This window comes from Suncus etruscus, chromosome 5 (genome assembly GCF_024139225.1).
Source record: "Suncus etruscus isolate mSunEtr1 chromosome 5, mSunEtr1.pri.cur, whole genome shotgun sequence".
Lineage (NCBI taxonomy): Eukaryota > Metazoa > Chordata > Mammalia > Eulipotyphla > Soricidae > Suncus > Suncus etruscus.
Window position 1 is genome coordinate 63819125 of NC_064852.1, and position 6803 is coordinate 63825927.

Below are 6803 nucleotides of genomic sequence, written 5' to 3' on the forward strand. Positions count from 1 at the left end.
TTCAGAAAGCTATTTTGTACCTGAAATTCTTCTCCGGAGTACATGTTTTTCTGCCTTTTATACATACTTTCTTCAGCATGTTTCCTGGGAAAGGTGCTATGCTATGGTGTTAGCTTAGTGCCACAGTGTTATTGTATTATTATTAGATATTCCAAATTAACTTCTAAGCAAAGAGGATGCTCAGGAAATGCAATGGTTCAGAAGATGAAATATTTGAACCAAGGCAGGTCTGCAGATGTAGGCAGCCACTCTAATGCCATTTATCAGCCACATGGCCCAGCTTTCCTCCTATGGAGGGTCCTCATTCCATGAGCTCCCAGGTGTTGGGGGAAGGATGATTGTACTCATGAGGTACACTGTGTACACTGTGTAGTGATATGGGAAGAACTCCAAGACTTATCAGAGATAAAAATAACAAGTGCGATCATTTGATATATCTGAGAAAGAAGAAAATGTACATGATATCTTTAAAAACACATGTGAAACTTCTAAAAAGAGATATATAAAACTTCTAAAAAGTATTTGTTTCTCAGGAGACCTGGGATAGTATGAAAGGAGAGGTAGTTAATGTTGTTTATAACTTTTCACTTAAACCATGTCTAGATTGCTTATATCAACAACAAATACCATGAATGTGCTGTTACTGGGGCACAGATCTCTGTGGAGTGGGAGTGGAATGAGTCTTAGAAATTTGTAGTTAACTGAGCTCCTCTCAGGATCCTAGTACAAAGAGTTGAAAGGTATTGGATTATGAAGAGTTGCTGTTAGTGGATGAACTGGAAGAGGTGGTGTGTTTGTTCTTATCTCAGCAATGAATTATTGAATCAGGAGAGCTCAAGGCGAAAAGCATGTGGGCAAAATTCAACTAAAGATCTTCAGCTGTCTTTTCTTTTTAAAAATATTTTGTATCTGGGCCAGAGCGATAGCACAGCAGAGCAGGGTATTTGCCTTTCACGTGGCTGACCCAGAATGGACATGGGTTTGATCCCCGGCGACCCATATGGTCCCCCCAGCCAGGAGCAATTTCTGAGCACATGGCCAGGAATAATTCCTGAGTGTCACTGGATGTGGGCCAAGAACTTAAAAAAAAAGTTTTGTATCTGGGATTGAGGCTGGCCCCCAAGCAATAACTCATGAGGTCCCAGGTGATACTCGAGTGATTCTCGATAAACTCCCAAAAGAGCATAGTTAACATACTGTGAGGTTGACCCTAGTGGTGCTTGATAGTCTCTAAGACTACATTTGATGATGCTGGGGGGAACACCATGTGCTACTGGAGATCAAACATGTTCCTTAATCCCTGAACTATTTTTTCTGATGTCAGGTGTCTCTTCATATAAAGATACCAACTCTATAGGGTCAGATCCTACAGCTCTTAGGAACTCATTTTCTTTTCTTTTTCTTTTTTCAGCATCACTGCCATTCAGGGAACAGGGGTCACTTTTGGCAGCATTCTGATTATGTGATATGTGTAGGCCTCCAGGGCTGCATCCTAGAGTGGGTGAGTGGGGACACAGTATAGTGCAGCTTTAACCCAGGACCTAAATAAGGTTGTATTCTAGCCCTTTGGCCACATTTCTGATTCCTCATTTTTTATATTTACCTTTTTAGTAGGCCCCATTTCTGAATAAAGTCCCATGGGGATTAGGTCTTCATTATATATATTTGGAGGATGGGAAGGACATTGACATTCACACTCTATGTAACGGTGGCCAAGAAGTAGCTAAGAGGAAAGGACAGGACAGCCCACAGTGAAGCTTTAGAAGCTTCACTTGACCCAACAGCCTCTGCCTTTTATTCTTTCACCTCCAGGAAGGGCTTATAATTCAGGAGTCCATGGCCCATTTAGAATAGTTGTTTTATTTGGAAGCCACCATACCATATATAAAAATAATTCTGTGTTTCTTATGAAAGACATGTAAGAAGAAAACATCTGAAATAAAATGAACCAGAGAGCCTTCACAGGGACCAAGAGAGAAAGGGAAAACCCAACTGCCAGAGACTTTAATTTTTAACAGTGCCAGGATATGAGTGAAAAGAGAGAGAACACCCTTTCCTTTCTAAATGATTAGAACTGGGTGCTCTTTGCTCTCTCATTTGGAAGGGAAAGAGTTTTAATTCAGTCCTTTTGAAACTTTCTGAAAAAGGCAATTTTGGAGGACCAAAGCAATAGCACAGCGGTAGGGCGTTTGCCTTGCAGGCGGCCAACCCAAGACAGCCCTGGTTCAATTCCTGACATCTGTTCCCACAAGCCTGCCAAGAGCAATTTCTGAGCAGAGCCAGAAGTAACCCTTGAGCATTGCTGCCGGGTTTGACCCAAAAACAAAAACAAGAAAAAACAATTTGGGAACTGGAGAGTTCGTACAACAGGTAGGGTGCTTGCCTTGCAAGTGGTCTATCTGGGTTCAATCCTAGAACCCTATATAGTCCCCCAAGCACTGCCAGAATTAATTCAATTAATTAATTAATTCCAATTATTAATTAATTGCCAAGATTAATTAATTCCCTGAAGAGCTAGGAGTAAACCCTGAGCACTGAAGGTTGTGGCCCCCAAACAACAACAAATTAACAACAGAAAAAGCAATTTTGTGTGTGGTTCTAAAGTATAGACTAAGTCAGCTTGAAGAATGTCACACAAGATTGACATCTTCTCTTTGCCACAGATCTCAACACACATTCTGCATTTTGCCCCCCAATCTTCCAGCAGCATCTCAGTATGATATTGTGTCAGAGTAAATGAAAAGTCCTGGTTTCTGGTCCAAGAGCTTCCAAGGGATTGTCTAATAAGCTTTTAAGTATGTGACACTTATGAAGCTTAAAAAGCAGCAACATCTTGTAGCCTTTTTTTTTTTTTTTTTTTTTTGAGGAGGGCATTCCTGGTGGTTCTCAGAAGGCCACCCCTGCCTTAGTGCTTAGGGGTTACAATCCATGGTATTTAACTGATCTTGTGGTGCTGGGTTGGAACAGGGCTTCCTGCATGCAAAGTATGAGATGAGCCTATCTCTCTAGCCTCAGGGTTAGGATTTTTTTTTAAAAACTATTTTGTTATGTGGGTTGGATGTGGAAACTCTGTCTTCCTCCTGGCTCTGTACTCAGTCTCAAGGATCCCTCCTGGCAGTCCTCAGGGACTATATGTGGTATCAGGGATCAAACCAAGTTAAGTCACATGTAAGACAAAAGTCTTAGATTATGTTTTGGTTTTGTTTAAGGGGTACTGCATACTTGATATTGCTAAAGCCTTATTGCTGCTGACTCTGTGCTCAAGGGACCATATGGAGTACAGGGGATTTGGACTGGCTACAGGCCAGGCTAGAATCTTAATCTCTGCATCTTTGGTATTTGTATTTCTGGCCCCTTACTGTAATTTTTTTGGGGGGGGGGGCACACCCGGTGACACTCAGAGGTAACTCCTGGCTATGTGTTCAAAATTCACTCCTGAGGGGAGGCCCCATACCGGAGCCCTTCTCCCTAGCCTGGGAGTGCTGGGAGGCTTGGTGGGCCCCCAGCCGCCCCCCCCTTTTTTTCTCCCTTGGACTTCAGGCCTTCCCTGGGTGCCGATCTAGGTGGACTCTATAGGGGTCAACAGGCTTTCCCCCACCTCTCCCTACACTAATGGGAATGCGCTTTGGGAGGAGGGTGGGCCGTTCTAGCACTGGTTTATGTTGGGACAGTCAGTGGAAATTTTTTCTCCTTGTTTTCCTATTGATAGTATTGTATGCATATATTTTATATATCCATAACATCCATCTTGTATTGTGACCTTGATACTGCCCTACAAATCTCATTTCTAATATTTTACTGCCTCAGTCCCAACCCTTATTTCCCCCATCTTCCCATGTAGGTGCAGCTCATGACATGAAGCTCACAGCATAGAGTGATAAGTGCAGTTAGAGAAATAACTACACTGAAAACTATCATAACAATGTAAATGAATGAGGGAAAAAGAAAGCCTGTCTCCAGTACAGGTGTGGGTGGGGTGGGGAGTAGGTAGATCCGAGAAATTGGTGGTGGGAATCCTGCACTGGTGAAGGGGGGTGTTCTTTACATGACTGTAATCATACAACTACAATTATATTTGTAATCACGGTGTTTAAACAAAGATAATTTATTAAAAAAATCACTCCCGGCTTGGGGGACCATATGGGACGCCGAGGGATCAAACCTCAGTCTGTCCTAGGTTAGCGCATGCAAGGCAAACACCCTATCACTTGCACCACCATGCCAGCCCCAAGACACAGGATTGTTAATGCTATGTTCTTGTCTAAGCCTTTTCTTGGTTTGTTTCCTCACTTATTCCTCTAGTGTCCCTATTTCTCTTAATTTTCTGAATCAGCTGAGTTCCCTGTGACCTGTCTTCACTGTCTCTACCTCCCACTCTCTTCAACTAACTGTTGTCTGCCTTCCACCCCCACCTCTTCCTTATGACTGTCTGAAAAAAGTCACGAATTTATCTGAAACAAAACAAACTTCCCAGATTGCACATATTTCCATCTATATCTCATTCAGCTTTGTAGTACCTGGTCCAGTGCAGTCTCCAGCAAGGTGATCACACCTTGTTCTAGCAGTGATGGCTAACCTTTTTGAGCCCGAGTGCCCAAACTGCTGCACAAAACCAAAGAATTTGCTCAAAGTGCCAGCACATCAATTAAACCTAATAACAGGATTTTATTATCTAAAAACTATTTATAAATTTTATAAATTTATAAAGGCCTTCACGTGCCTATGCATGCCATAGGTTCACCATCGAGGTTAGGGGATGGGGATTTCCAATTTCCTTCCCCAACTAAACAATTCTCAGGGCCCAGTCTCAAATGCTGGGGCTCACTTCTCAGGATTCTTTCCTTTACTTCTGTATCTCTCTCTCCAATTTCTGTTTCAGTTTTGTGCTAACACTCCCAAAGATCTAGCTTCTGAGCAGGCAGGAGGCCATTAACTTTTGGATGTTTTTACCTAGAATTTCACAAATATCTAATGTTCACATTAAAAAAATATTGGATCTGCCATCATTTCTTTCAAGACTACCCTGTTTGCATGTATGTGTGTGTTTTTCTTTTGGACCACATTCCACTATGTTCAGGGGTTATTCCTGGCTTTGCAGTTCAGGAACATAAGGGATGCTGGAGATAGAATCAAGGTCAGGTGTATGCAAGACAAGTGCCCTACTCACTGCATTATTGCTTCAATACCAAGGCCTACCCCATTTTATCTTGTGTTCCTGATTTGCTAATGGGCACTATTAGCCATCCTGCTAAATGACCAGGCTGGAATCCCAGGCCCCAACTGCAGCATATCATAAATGATTAAGTCACTTCATTTTTATTCACTTAACACAGTGACACCAGTGTATACCTGTAATGGTTCACACATGTTGTCCCATTGGACAGATTGTACCAACAGAATTGCTATTGTTGCTGAAAGTTCATATTACACTTTAGCTTGGGACTATCCCCATCTGACATAGTGGATCTCCACTAATGAACCTGCCAGATGATAAAAAACACAAATTTTAGTGATGCAATCAATGCATTAATTTCTCAAAACATCTTTGTTCTGTTTTATACTCATATCTTGGCTCAAACACATTCTAATTCCTGGGTTTATTTTGAGAGTCTAAAATTGGTCCCTCACCTATCCCCAAGTCTATGCTCCACTATTTCCAGAGTAGTCTCATAAAATATGCAGGTAATTTAAACTCTTCCTTCATTAAAAGCCCATTATAATTCTTTCTGCTGCCAACAGTTCATGGCATACACATATAAAGGTGGCCTACCTCTCCATCCTGACTCTCACCCTTTCCTCTTCCAGGTTATGCTCTCTCTGTGCCAGCTGCTCACATACAGCATTCTATCTTCAGTAATTTAATTTTCTTGGTCCTAGGCAAAGCTTATGTAAAATTTTTTACAGCCCCATGGTGGCAGGTCAATATTACCAATGCCACATAATTAGATTCCTTTAAATTCATGTTTAGTATCTCAGAGGGCAGTTGGGAGGTGGTCATTAGTGTCCAATCCATGCTACCAGCTGTTACTCCAGGAACAGTCCTCTCTGGAACGTGCTTTACATTGAATAGTTTCTTTAACCATTATGACAATTCTTTAACTAAGACTATATTATTATCCCCACTTTATGAATGGAGAAAGAAGCACAGCGTGTTGGATTGTGTATTTATTTGCTAAGGTTGCCACAACAAAGTACCACAGACTGAATGTGTTGAGCAAGAGAAATGTATTTCCTCACAATTCTGAATGCTGCAAGTTCAAGATTAAAAAAAAATGCTGGCAGATTTGTTAGTTTGCTCCTGAAAGCTGTCTCTTTGCAAATAACTGCTTTCTCATTGTGCTCCTGTCCTTGGGACCTCTTTTTGTGGGGCCCATGTTAAAATTTCCCAGTCATATAACTTAGAACATGTTCTAAAGATGTCATTTTAATTAATTTTTTAAAGATTCCACTGCAAAAAAAGACACATTATTTTTATTTTATTTATTTATTTATTTGGTTTTTTGGTCACACCTGGCAGCACTCATGGGTTATTCCTGGCTCTTCACTCAGAAATCGCCACCAGCAGGCTCGGGGGACCACATGGGATGCTGGGATTCAAACCACCCTCCTTCTGCATGCAAGGCAAATGCCTTTTTGCTGTGCTATCTCTTCGGCCCCCCAAAAGACACATTCTTAAAAGCTGTAGATTAGGACTTTAACCTATGAATAGCGGCATGTGTATCATTCAGTAATCCAGAAGAACAAACACAGAGTGACCTTTCTTATTTGGGGGATAGAGAATAATTGGATGAAGATATTCTGTG